This window comes from Corvus cornix, chromosome 23, assembly GCF_000738735.6.
Source record: "Corvus cornix cornix isolate S_Up_H32 chromosome 23, ASM73873v5, whole genome shotgun sequence".
Lineage (NCBI taxonomy): Eukaryota > Metazoa > Chordata > Aves > Passeriformes > Corvidae > Corvus > Corvus cornix.
Genome location: NC_046352.1, coordinates 338,369 through 361,757, shown reverse-complemented (window position 1 = coordinate 361,757; position 23,389 = coordinate 338,369).

Genomic DNA, 23,389 nt, shown 5'->3' with positions numbered 1-23,389 from the left:
GGGGGGAGTGAAGTGCTGCTCTCCTGGCAGCCCATGCTGACAGTGACAGGGATTTAGGGAAGTTTTTACAAGCTCTTCTTTGATTCCCTGTTCTCTGTTCCATTGAGGTTCACCTGGGTGCTGCCATTGTTCCTGGTGCTGTTCCCACAGCCCATGCTGTGGGAGTTCTTGTAATGATCTGCTTGGGGAAAGCTTAGGGAAAACCTTCTTTCCATCTTCGATATTTTTCCCCCTCACTCGTGGCCCTGTAATTCAGAATAATTTAGTGCATGTGTTAACTGCTGGGTGTGACATGAAAGATTCATCCTGCTCATATGATTGCATGAAATTAATAAACAAAAAAAAACCCAGAGGGCAGAAGGAGCTGTCCCCGGCACTTCATTCAGGGAAGGGCTGTAGAGCTGACTTTTGACCTGTGCTGGACCCGCTCGTTGCGCTCATGTGCTCATTGGGATCTTTAAAGGAGCAATTATAGCTTTGTGACTTTATGAAAATCCTCTTGTGAGAGATGTAGAAATGAAAAAAGACTTTATAATAATAAAGAGCTAATGTGGGTGACGGCACCTGAAAAACCAGCAACCTATTTGAAAAGGTGTCTTGATCTTGCTTAGAAGAACACAAAGATCTCATGGCGGTGCTTCCCACTTGCTTTTAATAGTCAGACTGGGTGCCCGAGATACCACCTGCAAAACACCTGGGATTTTTTAATCTGCTCTACCGTAGAAGGGAATTTTGGGTCAAAGAGGTGAACTGGATTGATGCTGGTTCTTATCCCTCTTTAATGGATTATGCATCAACCTCTTCCTTATGGAAATGTGGAACCACACGAGACTCATTGGGGAACTTGATTTTGCTTAATTTATCTTCTCTGCAAGGGATTTACAGAAGATATATATATATATATATATGTATATTTTCCTCCCTGACAGCTATAACTTGATATCAGTATTAGAAAGAAGGATATGGTGATTTGGAATTTCTTTTTTCTACCTTCCCTCCCCCCTCTTCCCTATCTGTTATACAGATATGTATATTTAGCAGCAACAGAGCAATGTTTATTAATGGTTGTTTTGCAAATATGAGTGCTGGATTCTTTAGAGCATCAGAGAATCCATAAATCAATACAGATTACTGTGTTGGATTATCTGTTTAATAAAGTTAAGTCCAGGACCCAGACTACAGATCAAGGATGAACTTTCATTGCATAACCAGTCATTCCTCGGCCGTTAACTGTAATTGAATTAACAAAGTAAAACTTCCAATCAGATTATGAATTTGATTCTGGGCATGGGAAGAAACCGTCTGTGTTGAGAAAGACAAAGATGTTGCCGCTCTCTTTTTTTTTTTTTTTTTTTTTTTTAAGAACCTATTTGCCTCCTGTGATTTTAAGAGTTACGCGGAAAAAATGGGGGAAAAGACAACTTTCAGAGACTGGAATTAAAACCCGAGGTAGGATGAGAAGGAAAAGAAAAAATTAAAAGAAAAAAAAATAAAAAGAAGAGAAAGGAAATGAGAGAATAACCCCATTACACGCCTGAGGAGGATGTGGAGAAGAAAGGAAATTCATCAAAAGGAATGGAAAGTAAAGAAGAGGAGGTTGGCTTTTTCCTGCTGATGCTGTAGACTCCAGGGGTTGGTTGTTATCTTTTTTATTCGTTTTCCTCCTTCGTTCCTTCCTTAAAAGCCACGTGCCCCCGGACCCCTGGAGGGCCAGGGCTGTAGCTGTGCGAGGATATTACGGATCTGGCAGCTAATATTTGCATCTCTCCTGCTTGTCCCAGTGATGCTCAGGACTCTGTGCCCTGGGCTGGTTGGGCTGCGGGAACAGCAGCCTTTGCATGGTTATCCTGTAATTCTGCTCCAAATTGTGTTTCCAAGGGGCCTGATGCACCTGCAGAATATCATTTGGTTTGCAAATGAAACAAATTGAAACTCGGCAGAAAATAGATTACCAGTTTGAATGCATTAATTTGATAGTTATTAAAAATAATGTGGGCTTAATTCTCGGTCCTTTTGGTCTTTTATGCATATTTTAAGTTGTGGGCGCAAATTATATTTGCTTTGATTAGGTTTTTCTTGCAGTCATTTTGTTTAGAGAGCGTTAAATGCATTTGTGGGTGGGGAAATTATTCCCCCAGATCTTGGCTGAATCCAAAGCATTACAAGTTACTATTTATATTAACCGGCTCTTTCCTCCCTTCCATCCCTTTCATCATTTCCTCTGTGTTTTCCGTGTTTATTCATCGCATGCGCGGTCCTCGCTCAGGGCCGGGGTCCTGAGCCGCGAGCACCAGTCGCTGCCTTCCTGGAAAGCTGCGCTCTCCCCCTGAACGAACGGAGGGATGCGGGTCCCGGTCCCTGCCCGAAAAGAAGGGAAGGATAGAGGGAAGCAGAGCCCCCGAAGGAAGGACGGAGGGATGCGTGTTGCCCTGGAGCGGAGGAACGGCGGGGGGATGCACGTTCCACCCCAGAGGAAGGAAGGGTGGGCGCCACGGGGAGGGAGAGGGATGCGGGTTGCTTCCCTGAAGAATGGAGGGATGCGGGCTCGGAGCAGGTCACTCGGCGAGGGGAGGGACGCGGGTGGAGGCAGGAGGGAAGGATGCGGGCTCCGCGCCTCCCCGCAGCGCGAAGGGTGAAAGAGGGATGCAGGTGAAAGAGGGATGGAGGCTCCGCGGGAGAGGCGCGGGCGGGGGCGGCGGAGCCGCGGTGTCTCGGCGGAGCGAGGGCCGGCCCCGGCCCCGGCCCCGGCCCCGGCCCGGCCCCGGCCCCCGCGCTGCAGGCGCTCCCCGAGCCGAGCCGAGCCGAGCCGCCGCGAGGGCCCCCGAGCCGCCGCGAGGGCCCCGGCCAGCGGCTGCGGGCAGCAGGTACGAGCCGAGCCGAGCCGAGCCGAGCCGAGCCGAGCCGAGGTGTGAAAGCATGAATGAAAAGTGCCGCGCGCCGCTCCCCCCGGCGCAGAGGCTGCGGGCGCCGGGGCGGGTGACGTCAGGCGGGCCCGAGCCAATGAGCGGCGGCGGCGAGGGCCGGGATGTGCGCGCAGCCCCTCCCCAGCCCATTGATGAACTGATGAGCGCTGCAGAGGGGTGGGAGGGAGGGCGATGGCGGGGATGGGGGTGACAGGTGGGGGGGACGGGTGGCGGCGACGCGCGGGTGGCGGCGATGGGGCAGGCGGGGGTGACGGACGGCGGCGGGGGTGGGGGGCGATGATGGTGACGGTGGAGGTGCTGATGGTGGTGGCACCGAGCGAGAGAGATCAGAATGGCGGAGAATGAGGGTGGCGATGAAGATGATGGTGATGATGAGGGTGATGTTGACGATGGCGATTGAGGGGGTGGCGATGGCGATGGTAATGAGGGTCGTTGTGCTGAGGGTGGGGAAGTCCATGGTAATGAGGTTGGCGATGGGGATGCCGGTGGTGCTGAGGGGAAGCCAGGGAGACTGAGCTTGGGAAGGTGGGTGGCGGGAGGATGGTCACGGCTGGTGGATGCGTACTGCGGCCAGGCCCTGGCACTGGCGTGGAGTGGGCTTCCCCTCCCCGAGAAAGGGTAATTAATGGCGGGGTTACAACTACAGAAGTAAGACAGCATTTGATTCCATCCGGGATCAGGAAAAATCATGGTGGTTTTTTTTTAATGGGATCTGTATTATAGCAGGAAAATCAAAGGGGCAAAGAGAACTTCAAGAGAAAATGAACAAACCCAGCCCCAAAACTCTGTTCTTCTTCATCCCAGCCCAAACTCACAGACCCAAACCCAACTGGCTTTCCACTTGGAAAAAAATTCCAACACTGGTGGTGACAGCGGGAGAATCCGGCTCCGGGAAAGAGACAAAGGCCATGAGTAACTGGCTCCCATTTTCCCAGTTGGGCAACTGGAAGAGAGGCCCCTGACAGGGTGGACTGGCTGCCCTTTCCCCACTCCCAGGCAGGGCTGTAAGTGCTGGGCCTGATGGGGGCCAGCCCAGTGGGGAGCAGAGCCCCAGCCCCGCGAAGGGGGCCAGGATATTTTGGGGTTATTTCCACATCCCCCTTTTGTGCAGGCTGGAGGCCACGGGGAGGGGCTGTCGGCGGAACAGCGACAGTCCTGCACCCAAGTCTGGAAGTGGACGAAGGGAAAGGAGAAAGGTGCAACACACCACACCCCAAACCCCCTCCATCCCCCCCGTGAGCACCCACAGAGTCTTCCCGAAATCTGTGGTTTTCCCTCTGCAACTGAGAACGGGGTGCAGGTGGGGGGACCCCTGGGTGCCTCCAATGGGTGCTGCAGGGGTGCGAGCGGCTCCGGGAGGGGTCGGGGCGGGCCCTTTGCCCGAAAGAAGTTGGAGGCGTGGCCCAGGTGGGTGCTGGGGAACCACGGAGGGAGAACTCACGGGGAGCGCCGACCCCGTCGCTGCTTCACCCCCGGCCCCGCTCTGCCCACGGAGGAGAAGTCGCTGGCGTGGGGAGCGCCTCTTTAACCGACCCCTCTGTGCCTTCTCTTCCAGGAGAGCCCCGGCTCCAGCTCCGCACAGAGCTGCTCCACGGACACCCACGCCGTGGGGGCTGCGTGGGCACCAGCGGCGCTGCTCCCTAAAATCCCATCTCAGTGAGGGTGGGGAATGGTGAAAGCCGGCCCCGCCGGGACCCCAAAAAAGATGTGAATTTAATAAAGAGAAAAATAAAAAGAGAGGCAGGCGTGCGGTTGTGTCAGGTTAAAAATAAATTAGCAGGTTAAATAAAAATGCACTGTCATAGGGGTAATCCCACGGTGAATCCAAATTTGATAGCGAAATCCTCGTAAATCCTCCCAGATCGGGCTGGTTCTAATGCGATGTTAATATTAAATAAATTAGTTTTATTTGTTAAAGACACTCAAAACACACCCGAGCATTTTCTGCAAATCGCTCGTGTCCGCTTCCTTGCGGTTTGGATTCTCTTTTTTTCCCAGAAAGACAGCAAAGCACGGAGCAGGTGGAAATCCTCAAATCTGCCGTTATAGGGGAGATCCCGAGATCGCGGCGGCGGCTCCTTCTTTTAGCCCCCGAAAATTAAGTTTTTATTTATGCACTGGTGTGCGTGGAAATTTTAAGGCTGCTCTGCAAAAAAAGCGCATGGTACCCACCAGGTCAGGTCCTGCCCAGCTCGGCTCCGTTCGGGAAAAAATCAACCCGGGCTTCTTTTGGGCTATTTTTCGGGTCGTACGTGGGCTCACGCAGTCTGTTCTTGATTCCTTCCTCAGCGCAGGGAAGAAGCAGCTGCGCTCAAAGAGTGCATTAGTCCTTACTGTCTTTTTGTTGTTGTTGTTGTTTTGGTCTTAAAAAGCCTCATCCCTGTTTTCTGCCGAGGAAGCTTTAATCTTTATTTTAATTTTAATTTTTATTTTAACTTATATTCGGATGTTCCGGTCCTGCCGCCGATGGAAAATCCCGCATGGCTTTTTTTTTTTTTTTTTTAAGTTATTGAAGCCAGACGTGATGCCCCGGCCGAAATCCGCCCCTCGGTTGCAGCGGGCTGCTCCCCCTCCTCAGGCCGCGGAGAGCACCCAATTTAAATGGGTTTAGGGCTTTTTTTAGAGCTGCTCCATTAGTACCCCCAAACCCCATAAATTCCTGCCGCGGAGCGGTCCCGCTAAGCTCGCGAACTTCTGCTCGTGTGGCATTTCTTAGATTTCTCCCCCGCCCCAACAAGGTCGGCCACCGTCCGCGGCAGAACGCGAGCGGGTGCGGGGCGAAGGGGGCACGGTTCCTCCCCACTCCCAGTGAATGAAACGCGCGTGGAAACAGCCCCAGAGCAAAGGTTCCGCCCGCCCTCCTAATAGGATTTTGGGAGGGGTGGGATGCGCAGAGCTGGATCCCCACTAGGGAATAAGCAAACTGCAGGAACACGCACACGGGTGACCCGGGGAGAGAAGGGCCCGGTTACCCCCATCCCTGCCTTCCCCGCGGGAGTGGCCGGGGGTGCTGCGGGGGTCGGGCCGGGGCGCGGGGCGTGGGGGATGCTCGCCGTGCGTGGGGGGAGGGAGAGGCACCCCCAAATCCTCGCTCCCGCCAGCGCGTGCCCGCGGATTCGCTGTTGCCGTCCCCAATCCACGGGGCTTCGTGCTTTGCTCGGGGCAGGGGGTGGGAGCGGCCTGGCAGGACACGGCCATTCCAGGTTCTCGTCCCCGCTCCACGGCTCGAGAATCCAGTTTTGGGGTGCGGAGGCCCCCCTGCGATCCCCCACTATGCCTCGGACTGCGGGTGACCCAGATCCTCCACTTTGGGTGAGGGATTCACTTATTTCACCTTCTCCCTAGAAAGTTTGGGGACGGCCGAGCGCGTCCCTCCGACCCCTCCCCGTGCTTTTCTCTCGGTGGGGAGCTTCCCTCCCTTTTCCCTTTTCTCCCGTCCCGCGGCATCTCGGCAGCCGAGCTAGCGCGGGTCCAACCAGGGCCTGCTGCGGGGTCGGAGTTTCTCCCAAAGCCCCGGGGGCAGTGGGGGCCGCAGCGCTGCGGGGCCGGGTGGAGCGCGTCCAGCTCCTGCCTGGGGCTGGGGAAATAAGGGGGGCGGGGGGCGGAGGGGGGAGAGGACTCTCAAAGCGTCTTTATTATGGGCAGGCCAGACGAGCCGCGCGATTTATTGGACTCGGTGAGAAAACCATAATAAAAAAAAAAACAAACAATGTGAGACTTGGCGGAACAAAAGCGGCGGGGCTTGGGTTGCTGAACACGTCTGGCCCCCGCGGAGCCCCCCGCAGCCTTCCGCGCCGCGCGGGGCCGGCCCCGCACAGCCGGACCCGGCCGACCATCGCCCACCCACCCCCGCCCCGTGCTCGCGGCCGGGCCGGGGCGCGGACTAGGTGGGTGAAGAAGTCGGGGTAACCCGGGAGAAAGAGAGGAGGCCGGGCCGTGCTCTGAGGGCAACGCAGGCAGGACCCGCTGGCCATCCGGGCGCATTCCCGGCCGTCAGCTACCCAGGGCAGGCAGACAGGGCAATGCAGGAAGAGCAGCAGCCCAGGCTGGTGAGCAGGGCAGGCAGAGCAATGCAGACAGGTGGGCAGGCAGGGCAGGGCAGGGCAGGGCAGGGCAGGCAGGGGTGAGGACAGGGCAGAGTGGGCAGGCAAAGAGAGCGGGTGAGTGAGGGCAGGTAGGCAGAGTGGGGCCGGGGCGAGCCGGGCCGGACCGGGCCGGGGGCGGGCAGGGCAGGGCAGGGCAGCGGCCCCCGCTCCTCCGGCGGCGGCTCCGGGCTCGGGGCCACCGCGAAGACCCGCGGGCGCTTTACGTATCGGCTACGTGGAGGCTCCTCGGCCGCTCCTATATATCCTTACGCCGGGCACCGCGCGATGGAGCTGGCCCCGCATTTGCATCCCAACTTTTTTTAACTCTCACACGTACAAGCTTGGAAATAGCGCGGCTCCCAGCTCGCCCCAACCCCGAAGCTCCCCCGGCGGCCCCCCCTAATTGCCAGGCTTGCTGCGCTTTGCTGATCGATTTCGAGCAATCCAGAGGTTAAGGACCCGCGTCTCCGTGGCTGCAGAGAGAGAGGTTGCCATATTTGCATATATGGTAATGAGCTCCGTTCCCCCGCACGCCTCACCCCAATTCCCACCCCCAAAGGCTGCTGCGGTTCTCTCGCGGCCGCTTTCCTTTAAAACCACCCAAATACCCTCAAATAACCTTTTTTCTCCCCTTGTTCCCACGCGGGCCCCGGCCGCACGTGTCTGCGCCCCCCGAGCACTTTGTGCCCCCGCGGCTGCGGGAGTTTATGTCAAAGGGAGAAAACATTTATTTGAATTAAGGAGCAAATTCGGAGCAGGGGAGGGGGTCCTCAGCGGGAGGAGGAACCCCTCCACTCAGGCCGGGCCGTGCTGCTCGCCCGCGTGTCCCCGAATTACCGGGTTATTCCCGGTGTGTGCTGAGGGCACCGCGCCGTTTTGTTACCTTTAAAACACTCCCTCGGGCCGGGGCTGGAGCGGTCCGGCCCCGGCCCGGCCCTGCCGGGCATCTCCGCTTTATGGTGGGGGTTTTGTTATTAAAAAAATGCAAGAAGTCAGTAACCCCTGCGATGCCTATAAAATCGCAGGTAACAAGGGGGAACTCGCGATCGAGCGCGTGTTCAGCATTCAGGAAATGCCAGGGAGACTTTGCCCCTAATCTGTGCTTATTAAGCAAAAAAAGCGACACAGCGGAAAAACGCGCTCCTTGCGCTGCTCCTGCCGTGACCCCCCAGCTTTAACCAGCGCCGGGGGAAACTTCGTAAGACGCCACCGGGGAAAACGCTCCGATGCCCGCCCCGCGTGATTACTGTTCGTGGAAGGAGGGAAACAAAGTCAATTCCCAAATCGAGGGGGGAAGCATCCTACGAAGGGAAGAAAATCGGAGCCCAACTTGAAATGGGCGTTATTTTTTAATACGCGGGGTTTGAACGGCGGGCAAAAGGGAGAAAATGTTATTTATTAGGCGGAAAAATAAAATAACCACAGAACACTCAGCGTGAGGAATTGATTCCTGATTTTGAGTCCATTCTCGTTATTTGCCTTGGGGAGGTTTTGTTCACTTTGGGTATTTTAATCTATATTTCTATCATTTAAACTAACGCTGCGGTGCCCCCGGGGCTGGGCTGCAGCCACCCCCCCACCCCCATCCCCCTCGGAGCGGCTGTTGCGCTTGCCAGCAGGAATAACCCGGATCCGGCGCACGGCCGGGCTTGCGGGGATAATTTTTTAAACTGGAAAGAAAGAAGGAAAGAGACCCCCGCAATTCCCTCTGTTTCCACAATGCAACTGCCGAAAAAGGCTTTTCCCAAATATTAAAAAAATAATAATAAAATTAAAATGAATGCAGAGAGCAGCGAACCGGACAGGGCTGGGAAAAGCGACTCAGCTGCCGAGGTGGGAAAAACTTTTTTAAAAAAACCATCCTGGTGACTCGAGAATTAAACAGGAATGGGGTAGAGCGGTTCCTCCGCCCGCGGCCGCGCAGGATGTTCGTCGGTTCTGGCCATTCGCAGTAAATAAATAATAAAAGTAAAATTAAAATATCAAACGGGACGGACAGAGATGCTCGGGGTAACACACATTTCCAAACTCACGGGAGGTTTGCAGGAACGTCGGCTGAAATCCCGAAATGTAATAATAGAGGAGGAACAGAAACGGAATTTTAATTTTTTAATTTCCTTTCCATTCAGCGTTTCCTGGGATTTCTGAAGGGAAAACTGTTCATCTCGTTGGTCGTTGATAGCTGCGAATTTGCCAGGAGCCGCCGCTCTCGCTGGCGGGTGGGGAAGCGATGCCAGAGGCTCTCGGGTCTGTCCTGGCGGAAGGCAAAGGTTCCCACTTTCTTTAATTGCTACTTTGGGATAAGGAGGGGCTTTAAAGTTCAGTATCAGAGAAAATAAAGAGGCGCTTTCAGACCCAAAAATGAACGTCTGTCCTGGCGGAAGGCAAAGGCTGCGTGCCTTCCACTGGAGGAGCCAGCATTGCCCTTTTCATGCCCTGTGGCAGCGCCTGGCACTGGAAAAATAAATGTGAGATGAGACGGGCTTCCAGCAGAAACTCTCTTCAAAAATAAGTTTAAAATGCCCGTTTTGCGGCACCAACGCTGAGAATCCTCCTGGATCATCTGAGACTGACCGCCCCCGCCGCCGCAGCCCGGGATTTGCGGTGCCTGACCGCCTGCCTCCCCCGGGAAACCCACCCCCGAAAACCCCCACTTTCCGAGGTCCGCGGCCCCCGCTGCGCGCAAGGAGCGCGGGGCTGAGGGCGGCGGCGGGGGTCCCGCGCAATTTTTAATGGGTGCAGGAGCTGCGCGGCTCCGTGCGGGGGAAGGGGCGTGCGGCTCCCAAATCAGACCCTTCTGGGGGGGATTGCTGGTTTGCTTTGGGTTTTCTGGAGGGTTTTTTAATAAAACCGGGGGGGCTGCACAGGTGGGGGGCATTCCTCCCCTCTCCCCTTGTGCGCTGCGGGGCTGGTGGGACAGAGCTGCAGCCACAGCGCTGCGGTGCCTGGTGAAGATTCCTTGGACTCTGATGTGCGTGGCCTCTCCCGGGGTCTCACCTCGGCAGGGGGGCTACGGGTGGGGTGGCCCAGGGGCTTCTGACCAGTTTTGGGGGTGCTGCTGCTGAATTTGCCCCCCCACTCCCACAGACAGAGTGCACACGAGGAGGGTACACCTGCATAGGGCATGCCCAGGTTTATGCACACACGGATGGGGCACACGGATAAGGGGCACACAGATAAGGGGCACACAGATGAGGGCACATGGATAAGGGGCACATGGATGAGGGGCACACGGATGAGAGGCACACAGATGAGGGGCACGTGGATGAGGGGCACACGGATAAGGGGCACATGGATGGGGGCACACGGATGGGGCACATGGATAAGGGGCACATGGATGAGGGGCACACGGATGAGAGGCACACGGATGGGGGCACATGGATAAGGGGCACATGGATGGGGGCACATGGATAAGGGGCACATGGATGGGGGGCACATGGATAAGGGGCACATGGATGGGGGCACATGGATAAGGGGCACATGGATGGGGGGCACATGGATGGGGGCACACGCACGGATGGGGGCACATGGATGGGGGCACATGGATGGGGGGCACACGGATGGGGGGCACACCACTGCGTGCCACACGCGTGGGACACGCAGCCTGCACAGGGCATGCACGGATGGGGGCACTGCTCGGGTGGATGGAGTTGGTGTGTCTGTGTGCAGGTGGGGGGAAATCCCGCGGTGCTCACGCACAGGGGCACAGAGAGCATCTTCCTGCAGGTGCCCTTGGTTGAGGGAGCCGGGAGTTCCCCAAGCGGGGAAGGGCTGCAGGTAGGGCATTGTGCAGAGGCTGTTTTGCCCCTCCACTCAGAGGTGCTCGCTGGTGTCCAGCACCCACCAGAGAGGACAGGGAGCACCCACTGCTTCAGAAGAGCTGCAGGCTGCTCCACACTGGGGCCCTGCCAGCTCCCCGCACCCTGCACGGCACACGGAGCCTCTCTGAGCTGGCTGGCAAAAAAGGAGGGAATTTCCTTTAAAAACCCCGGAAAGCCAAAAATCCTCTTTGACCCATACGTGGCATTTCTTACAGAGCTCACTCATCTCCCATAACGCACAGCTTGTCTAAAGCCACGCGTCTTTGTGGACATCTCAGTGCAAACACTTTATGAACGTCCCTCGGCAGCAGCCACACGCACGCCCAGCTCTGTGGACGCTGTCTACGGAAAGGACCCCAGATTTTGAGGTGACTGGGACTGCTGGGAGAATCTCGTACAAAACCCTGGATCCAGCTCCAAACCCTTTTCCCTTCCCCTGAACCTACAAACCACTAATCTGCTCAGGCAGCTAAAAGCCATCCGTGGAGTGGAGGTTGGCACCAAGACAAAGACATTTATTTAGAAACCACCCGCCGAAGCGGTGGCACTGCATGGCCCAGGCAGCAGTGAAAGTGCCCAGCGAAGGCAGAACAGCGTGCACCCACTTGCTTCAAAATGCAGCTTTTGTTGGCATTTTCTTTGTCTGCAGGAACGGCTGGCACAGCCCTGCAGGCCTGGGGATGGCTTCGGATCTTCTCTGCCGCTGTCCTTCAGCATGGGGGCTGTGGGTGCCCAGGACAGAGGCTGCGGACAGGCAGGAGTTGCCTGAACGGGTCTTAGTCAAGGATGGAGCAAAGGGTGCACATACCCAGGACAGAGGCTGTGTGTGCCGCCAGGAGGAGGCCATGAGGCTTTCCAGCCCTGAGGCAAGAAGGGTTTGTCTCGCTGTGGATTAAAATATTTTGAATTACTAAAACCTCCACCTGAGGTAGGAAACACTTGCTGGGGAGAACTGGGTTACATGGGTGCCTTTGAAGGCATCGAGCCACAGTTCAGCCTTTGGGTTTGCTTGTTTTCAGGGTTTGAAGCTTTTTCATGTTGGTTTGGAGGTGAGCTGAAGCTGAGGATAACATCACATCTGAGGCTGAGAAGAGGGAATTTTGGTATTCAGTTTAGGTTTGGGGTTGTGGGGTTTTCCTGGTTTGGTTTTCGGGGGGACACTTCACCCAATTTTACCAAGACCAAAACAGAGCTCCCTGCCAGTATGGAAGGCAGAAGAAAAGGCACCTGCTGGACAGGGGGCTCTGGGCAGCTGAGCCAGGGTAGGTTCGCCAGGCATCCCTTACAACAGCCATTCTCCAAAAGAGCTGTCCAGATCAAAGCCCTTTGACCCTTCAATACCTAGGGAACATTTTTTTAACGAGCTGGGCTGTAATCAGGCCGTGTTCGTTTCCCTTATTTTCTGCTGCTTAAAGGTGCACGCTGGGAATGTTTAAATATCCTTGTTATCAATTGCAGGCAGAGCCAGTGGGAGTTCAAAAGGAGCAATACTGAATTAAACGATAGCAATGGACCCGCAGCCCCGGTGCTGCCGTAATCCAGCCTCGGCTCCCGGCTCCGGCAAAGGAACCACCAGCCTTTTGCCATGTGGGGAAGCTGGTCCTGCTGTGCTCAGCCCTCCCAGCCCTCCCCCAGACCCTGCTCTGGGCTATTGAGGGAAATCTTTCAAAATCCAAATGGAAACCAGCCCCCTCTCCCTGGCGCACACAAAATACGAGAGTAATTACAAACTGGGGCTGTGGGCCCCAAACCCAGACCCTGCTCTCGCTTTGGAAAAAGCTTCCTCAGAGATACAGACAAAAAAGAAATGCTGCTCCACTTTCCCCCTACCAGAACATGGCTGAGTGTCTCATCCACCAACACCAGCTGTGGATTTTTTCCGTTGGAGGGATGCATGTTGTAAGCATTTCAGAACATCTAAAATTAGACTTTGTCTTTTCCCAGGTCCCTGTTCTCTCCTTCTGCCGGGGTGGAAATAACCACTGGCGCCCGTGCCAGGAGAGGGGAGGGAGATCCCTCAAGGTCACCTGGGGAGAGCCCAGTGCAAGGCACAGCAGATGTCTCTTCTGCCCAGCAGCTGCTCTCTGTAAATATTGCTGCCCAGGGCAGAAAGGCCCCCTTCTGGCCAGGAGGGGCTAAGCCAAAATGTGAGAAATTTGCCCCAAAGGAGAGGAGCCCTTTTTCATCAGCGGGGCTCCCAAAGCTGCTTTTTGGGGGGATGGAGACATTCCCAAAGGAGAAAGACCTTGGAAACAATGAGCTTCTTATCAAACAATGGCCTGTCAGAGCATGACTTGGGCAGAGGAACCCCCGGGACCTTGGGGGAAGCGGGGAGGGGGTGACACAAGACTTGAGGGAAAAAGTCTGGGAGAGGGGTGGGTGTGGGAGGGGTGAATGGGGTTGGGGTCCACGGGGCTGGTTAAACGGGAAAATGAGGAACTGTTTGGGTGTGGGTCCAAAATCCCCAGGGTTGGCAGGATTGCTCTCCCGAAAGCTTCTCCCCTACTTACGGTGCTGCTGCAGATCGGCTCTTTTGGGGGAGCCGCTTTGTCCTGCCTCCATGGCACATTCCCCGTTTCGGGGCGGGAGTGCCGGGGCTGACCCTCACCCTCCCCTAAGGCTTGGCTCGGGCAGGGGGCTGCAGCCCGCCGAGCCCTTTCTGACATAAAGGTTATTTGCTAGAATGGAGGAGACTTTTATGAGAGGCCGGGTAAGCTGACTTTCTCTGTCGCTCCTGCTGTGACTAACCCTGGAGGGAGAAAGCAAACTTTGCAAGTCCAGTCTTTAAAAGGACATCTGCTTAGATTGTTCCTTGTCAGTGAAAGTAAATAGAGCCTTTTTTTTGCAGAAAATAATGGATCATTTTCCCATTTACCCATGATTCAAGGATTAATAACTAAGTCGAGACCTTTCTGCTAACAATCCTCCACCCCATCCTTGAAATCTAAAGTAGTGAAGGAAGAGTCACGCTCCACAGCACAAACTGTAAAAATACATTTTAAAATGGCCAAAACAGACAGGCTGTTAGTGGAATCAAACCCCTTTTTCTTGAGGGTGTTTTTTTTTTTAAATTTTTATTTTTAATTTCATTGTTATTGTTGCCACTACTATCAATATTAAAAACCTCACGGTGTGGCTTTTGGAGATGGCATTATTATTATTATTATTATTATTATTAATAATAATAATAATTTCACGGAGACGTCGGGAGGATTTAACGTTTAGGTGGAGTTACCAAAGCTGTTTGGGGAATGAATGCCCAGCAGACACCGAGCCACACCTGCCCACCGAGCTGCTGTTTGCCACTGACGGGAAGCTCTCCCCCTCCCTCCCTCATCTCACGCACTGCACCCACCTACAGAGGCTATTTACGGGTGTCTGCACGGATTTACCCCTGGGGAAATGAATCCCCTGAGCCAATCCAGCATCTCACCAGGGCCGTTTCTCCCACCCAGCCCCTGGGACGACTGCTGCACCTCCCCTCGCACCAAAAGCGGGGGGTTGATCCGTGGCTGGGGTGACCCGTGGCTGGTGCATCCCCAGCCCCTCCGTGCCTGTGGCCACAGTGCCGAGGGATGGGCAAACTCCAGCTCCCGGTTCCCCTCTGCCATCCAGGCAGAGTTCGGGGTGTGTGGCTGTCTCGGGACTGTTAATATTCACTCCAGGAAGTTGAGAAGCGGAGTAAATTATTCATTGGGAATCTATTCCTGCTTTCCCTGCATGGGAGACTCGGAAGAACATGTTTCCCCTCCGAGCCTGCACTGCTGTGCACAATCAGAACGCAAATCAAAAGAACTTTGAAGTAGATTTAACCAACAACAACAAAATTATAGGCCCAGTATAAATCTTTAATCGAGACAGCCCAAAAGCTCCCGGCTGCTCCAGAGTGTTTATTTTACACCCACCCTACTCACCGCCTTTCCAGAGTGCACAGTTTGTATTTGTGGAACCACTGGTGTGTGCACTCACACCCCAATAGAGGTAATTTCAATCTCTTTTTGAGTGTATTTGATGTGAGGAGGATGCGTGGACAGTTATTTTTTGGGATGAGTTTTCAGCTCAGGAGAAGGAACACGGAGTCAGTAGTTTGAGGGAAAGAATAGTGAAAGAGTACTAAAAGAATAGTAAAAGAATAAAGCCTGAGTTTATATTTCGCAGCCAGAAACTATTCTCTGTATGGTCAAGTTTCAGTAACGGAGGAGGGTGGAAGCTGAAGTTTGGTTCCTCCCTTGGTTAGAGCCTCTTCCAGCTCCAGGTCTAATCACTCCCTAAGGACCTGGAGTTTTTCTCTCCTGTATTTCCAAGTTTCAGTAACGGAGGAGGGTGGAAGGAAAAAGGGAGGAAAGAAAGAGAAAATCCTTTGCCCTGCTCACTCAGCTGGCAGCCTGGGGGAGGTGCTCTCTGGCTGCTCTGGGAAGTGCCTCTGCTCGCCAGGGATGTGGCAGCCAGGTATCAAAGGCACTTTTGGGAATGGTGGATGATTCTGTTTGTCTCGCGCTCCCTTTGTGCTTGGACAAAGCTCTCGCTCTTCCCTGGCCAACTGGAGCTGGGGATGGCAACACTGAGGGTTCATTTCCCGCAATTGGCTTTTTCCGAGCAGCAGGGTTGCCAGCACTCCCTGGGATTAGTTTCCCAGTCATAGGAAAAGATGGTTTGAAGAGTGGGACCTGGACCATCCCTGGGTTTGGGGAAGCCTCAGGCAACCCAAACCATCCCCTGACTCTTTGCTGACTGAGACAATGACAGCAGCCTGCAAGATTTCATGGAAGGTGTCCCTGCCCACGGCAGGGGTGGGACAAGATGAGCTTTATGTTCCCTCAGCCCCATCCCTGGAAGTGTCCAAGGCCAGGCTGGACACTTGGACTTGGAGCAACTTGGGAGAATTCTTGACTGTGAGGGTGGGGAGACCCTGACACAGGATGCCCAGAGAAGCTGTGGCTCAGGACACAGGGAATGGCTTCCCACTGCCAGAGGGCAGGGATAGATGGGATATTGGGAAGGCTTAGAGCTCCTTCCAGAGCCTAAAGAGGCTCTGGACTTTGGACAAGGGCCTGGAGTGATGGAGACAGGCTGGGAGAGCTGGGGGTGTTCAGCCTTGAGAAGAAAAGGCTCCGGGGAGACTGGAGCGAGTCCAGAGGAGGCCATGGAGATGCTCCGAGGGCTCTGGAGCCCCTGTGCTCGACCCCCCTGCAGAGCTGCCTCCAGCTCTGGGGCCCCAGCACAGGAAGAACGAGGAGCTGTCCACAGCACCATCGGCAGCAGGTGAGGGGGGAACCCAGCCCTCCGTTCTGCTCTGCTGACTTGATATGAACCGGCCACGTGCATGGGCAGCCCAGAAAGCCAACGCTGTGCCGGGCACATGGGGAGCTCCTCAGCCTGGGATGAATTCCGTGGGAATGAGTAAAACCGCAGAGATGTGCTGGGGCGGTTTGGGCCCCAGTGGGCTGTCTCCATTTTTCACTGTCTCATGGCTGCGTGGTGCGGCTGGAAATGGAGGCTCGAGGGGGTGCGAGGCTTTGGGCCATCCCGGGGCTGCAGCGTGGCGGCAGAGCGCAGCGCCCCGCGGCGCTGATTGACAGCTGTCAATCACCGCTACCGGGCGGTCCGGATTGGGGGGTGGGGGGGGAGGGGGGGCGCGTTTCGCCGTAGCGGCCGCCAGGCAGCCCCGACGCTTATTTCCTTTAATGCTCTCAAAGCCAAGTTACTCCCGATGCCCCCCCTTTCACCCCAAACTGATGCAGGGGAGGGGGGGATCCCCTTCCCCACCCACCCCCAGGGTTCCATGTTTCTATGATTTCAACTAAACCCGGCCAAGAGGTTACTCCCAGCAAAAATCACCTCAGTGCTGGGGGAAGAGTTGGACTCGATGACCTCGGAGGCCTCTTCCAGCCTTAAATATTTCCTGATGGGATTTAACAGTGGATGTGGCACCTGGGGACTTGCATTAGTGGCGACCTGAGTTCCTTCATGGAGAGGGTGGTCAGGCACTGGCGCAGACTTCCCAGTGGTGGTGCCACCATGGAGGAGAGGGAACGGCCTCAAGTTGTGCCAGGAGAGTTTTAAGTGGGATATTGGGAAAAGTCCCTGACAGGAGGGGGCAGCCGGAGGGGGTCGGGCTCTGCTGGCAGGGAACAGGGACAGGGGAAGGGGCTCAGCCTGGAGCAAAGGAGGCTCAGGGGGGACCTTGTGGCTCTGCACAATCCCTTATGACAAGAAAGACCTTGAGGGGCTGGAGCATGTCCAGAGAAGGGAATGGAGCTGAAGGGCAGCAGGGCCTCCATCCTGGGACTCTCACCCCAAGTCCTGGATTCAGTTTTGGGTGTCTGGGTACCTCTGGATTCAGGATATGCTCGGGAATGCTGTGAGGCTGGTACCTGCAGAATGTCGAGCAAGTGTGACCTGAGGACGTGATTTTGGGGTGGGGTCCCTGTTGCACAGCCTGACTTTAGGCCGGGGCCTCCCTCCAGCTGGAGGTGGATTTCTGTGGGGATTCCAGTGAGCAAAGCTTTTCCTGCTGGGGTTGGACCATCCCCTGGTGCCTAATGAGAACCACGTGGGCTTGCTGTGGCTCCCACAGGCCCTCGCAGTCTCCCTACAGGTCAGGCACTGCCTTTCCTATCTGGTGCCTCCCTGCAGTCCCTGGGCTGGGATGGACACCCCAAGATACCCCAAACATCCCAATGCTCTTGGCTCCCCTGGGATGCTCTTGGTGGAGGTGGTGGCTCCCACTGCCCAGTTTCGTGGAGAGGCTGCCCAAGGCGGAGTGATGGCTGTCCTGGGATGCTCTCAGACGTCCTGGGTCCCTGTCCCGTGTCTGTAAAGGATCCGGCCAGGCTGAGGACCAGGACCCCCCTGGCTCGAGGGATGCAGGAGCAGGGGTGAGCCCTGAGCTGTCCTGCTCAGGTGTTCTCAGTCTCCTGTCCCACATGGGCAGGAGCTCACCCGGGTGCGCAGCAGTGGGACACACCTGGAGCAGCTGCTGGTAGGGTGGGGATGCTCCGGTGTCACCTGGTCTCTGCAGGTGCTGCTGCTGTCCCCACTTCCTGCTCTCTGCAGGGCAGGGTGCAGCAGGGTGTCCCTCTGGCTCCAGTTCCAGGTCCACTATTAAAAAGAAAAAAAATACACGTTTCTGATAATTTACCATGAGAAATTCTTATGAGTTTTGTTTGGAAACTCTTTCACTATATTTGTTGTAAAGAGGTTTACTATTAAAAAGAAAAAAAATACACGTAAAAATGATGATAATAATAATAATTACCATAGACGTCTATTTCGTTTTTTCAATATTCCTTTTTTTGTGCTGTATGGTGATGCGTTATTGTCCCGTCCTTGCTCCCTTGACAATCAGTGGCTCCTTCCCAGGGACTGCAGCACGTGGTTGGCCTGACTGAGAACCTCCCGCGCCCTGGGGACGCCATCCCCCCTCCCTGTCCCCGTTCCCTTAACCGGGATTTTTGACTAATTCCATCTTTCTCTGGAGTGTTTGCACCCTCGGGGTCTGGGGAGCCCAGCAGCAGCAGTGGGAGGGGAGGGAGGATTTATGTCGAGAGCTTGTAATGTTCAGCCGGGCACAGGGCCCAGGGCGTTCCCTGCCCCGTGTCCAGCTCCGGGGTGAGGCAGTGGGATTCGGCGCCCATGGGTGGCAGGTCGGGGCAGCCGTGGGGCAGCCACGCCCGTCCCGTCCTGATGCTCCTCCACCCGTGTGTGTGGGTGCGTGTGTGTGTGGGTGTGTGCGAGTCAAAAAAAAAAGAGAAACTGTATCTATAATATATATATATATATATTTTTAACCTCTTTTTTTGCACTTCCCCCGAGGAGTTTTATTTATTGTTTTGAGAAGCAATTTAAAAGGAGAAAAAAACACAGGCAGCTCTGCATCCTCCCCCCAGGGTGCTGCACAGGTAGAAACAAAACAGGACGTCCCGTCAGCTTCTCTGTGTGATGGTTCGTTGGATGTCCCCGCTCAGCCCGTCTGTACCGGGTAAAATAGAATAGACCCTTTAAATGATGCACTAAAAGAAAAAAAAATCATAAAATGCCCCCCGTAGCTCAGTTAAGCAGGTAGGTGTTAGCAAACTCTGGGGTGTCTGCAAAAACCTTTGTCCCCCATGGCCTCTGGTCGGGTCCTCGTTGTCTCCCATCCCCTCTGCTCCCCTGGTTCGGCGAGTAGGATGCTGAAGAGGTGGGGAGCATCGTGGCCGTGCTGCTGCTCCCGCTTCCTGAAGCAGCCAGCTTGGGCCGTGACTCCCCTCCTCCCCACGGCTCTTTCCGAGCATTTGCATCTCCTGAGACCGTGCTGGGATGCCCCCGTGGGCTCCTGGCCTCTGCAAGGCCGAGGGGTCACTCTCCGGGCGTGAAACCCCCCAGAGCCGCAGGAACATCCTTTCCCAGGGAAACGCGCTTCTCAGAGCGAGATTTTCGTGCTGGTGCCACTGGAGATGTAGAGACTGGCCCAGCTCCTCACGGGGACCCCCCAGCATTGTGCTGGGGGACAGTGAGGGATTTCTTCTCTTCAGATGGGAGCCCCATCGTCACTGGGTGGGGATGGGCGGCTGCTGTCCCCCCCCAGCCCCGCATCCACGGATCGTCTCCTGACAGGCTGGGATGGTTTTCCGGGAATTGAGGATTTTACAATATCCCCGCCTGTTTGGAGTATGCTTTCCTTAAGCCAGAAGAGGGTGGTGTGACTCAGGCTGCGCCAGAGTGGAAACCCCAGTTACTTTCCAGTTTCTTCCTCCCGAGCTCCGTTCTCTGGAGCGATAGGAATCGGGGACCTTGGAGCAGTGGACAGGGTCGTTCCCACTCCCCTCTTCTCCCCAGCTTGCAAATAGGGAGGTCCCTGGTGTGCAGGGATGCTCTGGATCTCAGCTGCGCTCAGGCCGGCGTGTCCCCCGTGGGTCCGGAGGGGCCAGCGACACCCAGGAGTGTCTTCTAGTGAGCCGCAGCCACTTGGCAATGGCTTCATACCAGGGCCGCTTTTCCACAGGGTTCCCAACACGCCCTCCCTGCTCCCCAAGTTTCCATGTCCCAGACCCGGACCCTGCCAGGCTCCTGGACAGGAGTTGTACAGTGATTTCTTGTTTAACCCTCTTGGCTCTTCCCGTGCACCCCCTCCCCGGGCAAATGAGATTATATTTTTGTCAGAGTATATTGTAATAATACTGACTTTGGACATGGCCGATGTTAGCAATGGTAACAGTACAGAAAACTGGTTTGGGGTTTTTTTTGTTGTATTGATATGTGGTCTCTCACCTGTAGTATTTTACTTGGCTACTGTAACTGTAAATAGCAAGTTTCAATCTATTTTTCCCTTTCCCCTGGTGATTTTATCTCCCTTCTGTCCCTCTGCCCCTCCTCTCTCCACCCTTCCTTGTCCAATGCAGGAAGCCATGCTCGGGATGTAAGAGGGCCTCCCCCCCTTCACAAAAAAACCCAGCCAGACCCATAAACCAAGTATTACATTTTCACTACCTCCATCCATACTTCACTTTTGTTTCTTTTCCTCTCTGTTTTTTCTCTTTTCCTTTTTCTGTTTCTTTTCCGAAGGTTTGCTCTGGTTTCCCTTACCCATGTTCATCCTTTTATTCCACTTTCCCCTCTCAACTCATCCCCATCCACCTCTCCCTGGGCTGCGGGAGAGTCTCTAACAGTGGGCTTCAGCTCCAGCTGAGGGCACAATTTGGAGATTGTTTTGGGGATTTTCACCTCCCAAAGTGGCAAACCTCTTCCCCTGCCTCCCATCCCTGGTGCTCTGGGGGTCCCCTCCACCCTCCTGGGGAGAGCATCCATCAGGTGGGGCAGGAGGGGGAAAAGGCTGTTTACAAAAAGCCCCACCTTTTCCTTGAAAATTCCACCTCCTGCACTTTCTTCTCCCCTTGTGTTGCTTGGTTGGGGTCTGAGGGCAATGGAAGTGTTAAATCCAGAGCTGGTGGCAACGGGCCACGTGGTCCCTCGGGGTCCCTTGGGGAAGGGTTTGTTGCTGTCGTGTGTTTGAGGCCGCTGCCAGGGGCTGTGGTTGTGTGAGGGGCACCTTGTGCCTCCACGGGGGTTGTGCTTGTGGCAGGGAAGAGCCTGGCTGTGCTGGATGTTTGGATGACGGGGTTGGTGCTGGGGGGAGTCCAGCAGTAGGTGATCAGCGAGGGGACAGGGTGACCCCCTGCTCAGGGGGTTGTTTTGGGGGTAGCAGATGGATCGATGGGGGTGGTCCCACCCGCTCCGGGGGCTGTGGAGGTGATCAGCTGGGATCAAATGATGGTTAGGACCTAAAATACTGGGAAGAGGCTGCTGGGGCGCAGTGAGGATGGTGGATGGGGTGGGAAGTCACCTGCCCACCCCTGGAGGAGATTTGGGGACGGAGCAGGACCCTGGAAGGGAGGTCACAGGGTGTGGCTCAGGTGACGCTGCTGCCGGCAGCTGTAGGAGCAAGGGCAGAGGCGGAGGGAGCGTTCTCGGGGTGGCCGAGGCGCGGGGCGGGGACGAGGAGGATTTGGTGCCGGCGGCGGGGGCCGGGGCTGGTGTGGGGTGGTGCCGGGCAGCAGCGCTGTGGTGACCCCCGTCCCGGGAAGGCTGGTCTTTCCCAGGGCTCGGCAGAGCTGTTTTTGGGGTGCGGGGTGCCCAGCGCCGGGCCGAGCTGCGGGGCTGGCAGCTGCCGGCGTTGTGGGGGCTGGGGTGGGGGCAGCGGCCTCGCCCCTGCCCTGCCCTGCCCTGCCCTGCCCTGCCCTGCCCGCTAAACTCTCTGTGGATCCTCCAGCCCGCACCGGACGCCGCGGCCGCCACAGGTAAGCCGTGATATATTCCTTCCTAAGCGTGTGGTTACTTACCAAAGTCTGTTTCTGATCTTTACCTTGAATGAAATACATTTGTGTATATTTTCATATAAGAAGTATGCACTGAGATGTTTCCAAACTGATATATTGTGTTTGGGCTAGTTTGCTTTTGTTTTTAATTGTTTCTTTTTTGGATAGCGTTAAAGATTTTAAAGGTGTGGAAGCAAAATGGAGCTTATTTATTCTCAAAGGCTATAAAGGTGTAAAATGCATGAAGAAAAAAAAAAACAGTTACAATTGTGTATAATTTTTTTTTAATTTGGAATTTTTGCGACCAACACCCTCCTTTGTGCTTCTATAAATATGTTCTGATCTAATTTTATTTCTCGTGCTAGTATCTGGTAAACTCCTCCTAATTTTCAAAAGACAACGAGAAGAATGACAATCTAAGAATATTATTATATTCTATTTTTTTTTGTCCAGGTCATTATCCTTTATTTCCCCCCAGACTGTGGAAGGGGTTTGGGGGCTGTTTGTCGGGGTCTTTATTTTGTTGGGGGCTTGGGGTTATTTCGGCTCGTGGGGAGGCGGGGATGCCCTGGGTCAGACACGGCGTTGGCTTCACGTCGCAGTGATCTGCAGCAGCGCGGCCGCGGGACTCGACGATCCCTGGGCTGGTGCCACGGGCAAGTATAGATCTGCCTGGCGGGGAAGGCGCCAGTGCTTGGGCGCCGTTCCGGGCTGGGCCGAGCGGAAGCTGAGAGCCTGGAAAACACAAAATCCAAGACACAAACGCTCTGGGTTACGTAGGTTCAAAAAACATTTTTGCTCATTGACTTCATGCCCTGACTCCCAAGTTCACACTTCTGCCTGCAGAGACCCCCCGGCACTCGACGCCGTCGGTGCAGAGCAACCCTGAGGGGGGGGAAAAACGTGCGGCGGGAGGGCCCAGCAGAGCGGCTTGCTCCAGACACCCCGGCGAGGAGGCGGCAGTTTTTTTCTTCGCAAAAAGAAACTCAACCCAACGAGCCGGGGTCTGCCCCACTGGGAGCGCTTGCTTTGGAAATTAGGCGGGATAACGACGTCTCATCGCTCTCGTTTTGTATTTTATTTTGACGCCCTGACCTGGCGATGCCGGACGTACCGGACGCGCACCTGAGCTCTTTGCACGGCTCTCTTTGTCCTGTGGGAAGCGGGAGAGATGCTGCGGACCGTGGTCTTCCTCGCCCATGCGGTCTCACCTCCAGAACGCCGGCGCGGCATCGGCGGCAGAAGCGGATCTCCTTCCCTCCACCTGTCTCCCCTCCCCGAGCCAAACCACGCGGGTGCCACCGTGTGCCAGGGACACGCTCGGCAAGAGGAGCCCCGTGGTGGTGGGGAAACCCTGGCAGGTTTTGTGCAGTTAAATCCCCCTCAATGATAAGATTTGGAATTCCCTCTCCTGCTCCCATGCTCCAGAAAGGCCTTGGGTAGACCTCAAAATACCAAATTGCTGCCACAGAGGCTTTCCCAAATGATGGTTTTTACTCTTTTAACATCCTGCTTGTGGATCAAGGCATGGAGACACTTGCCAGATAAAATCCCCCCCTCCAAGGAGGGATCAGGGTGGTGGGTGCTCAGCGGTGCCGGTGTTCCGGGTACCCGCTCCTCACCGAGAGGAAATCCTTCAAAATTGGGTGAAAATTAGTAGCTGTTGGTGTGTGGAGGCCCGGCACAAGACTGATGATTATTGTGAAATGAGCAGGGTCGGCCTAGAGGGAGTGGTTGGAGGAGTATGGGGTTTTATAAACTTT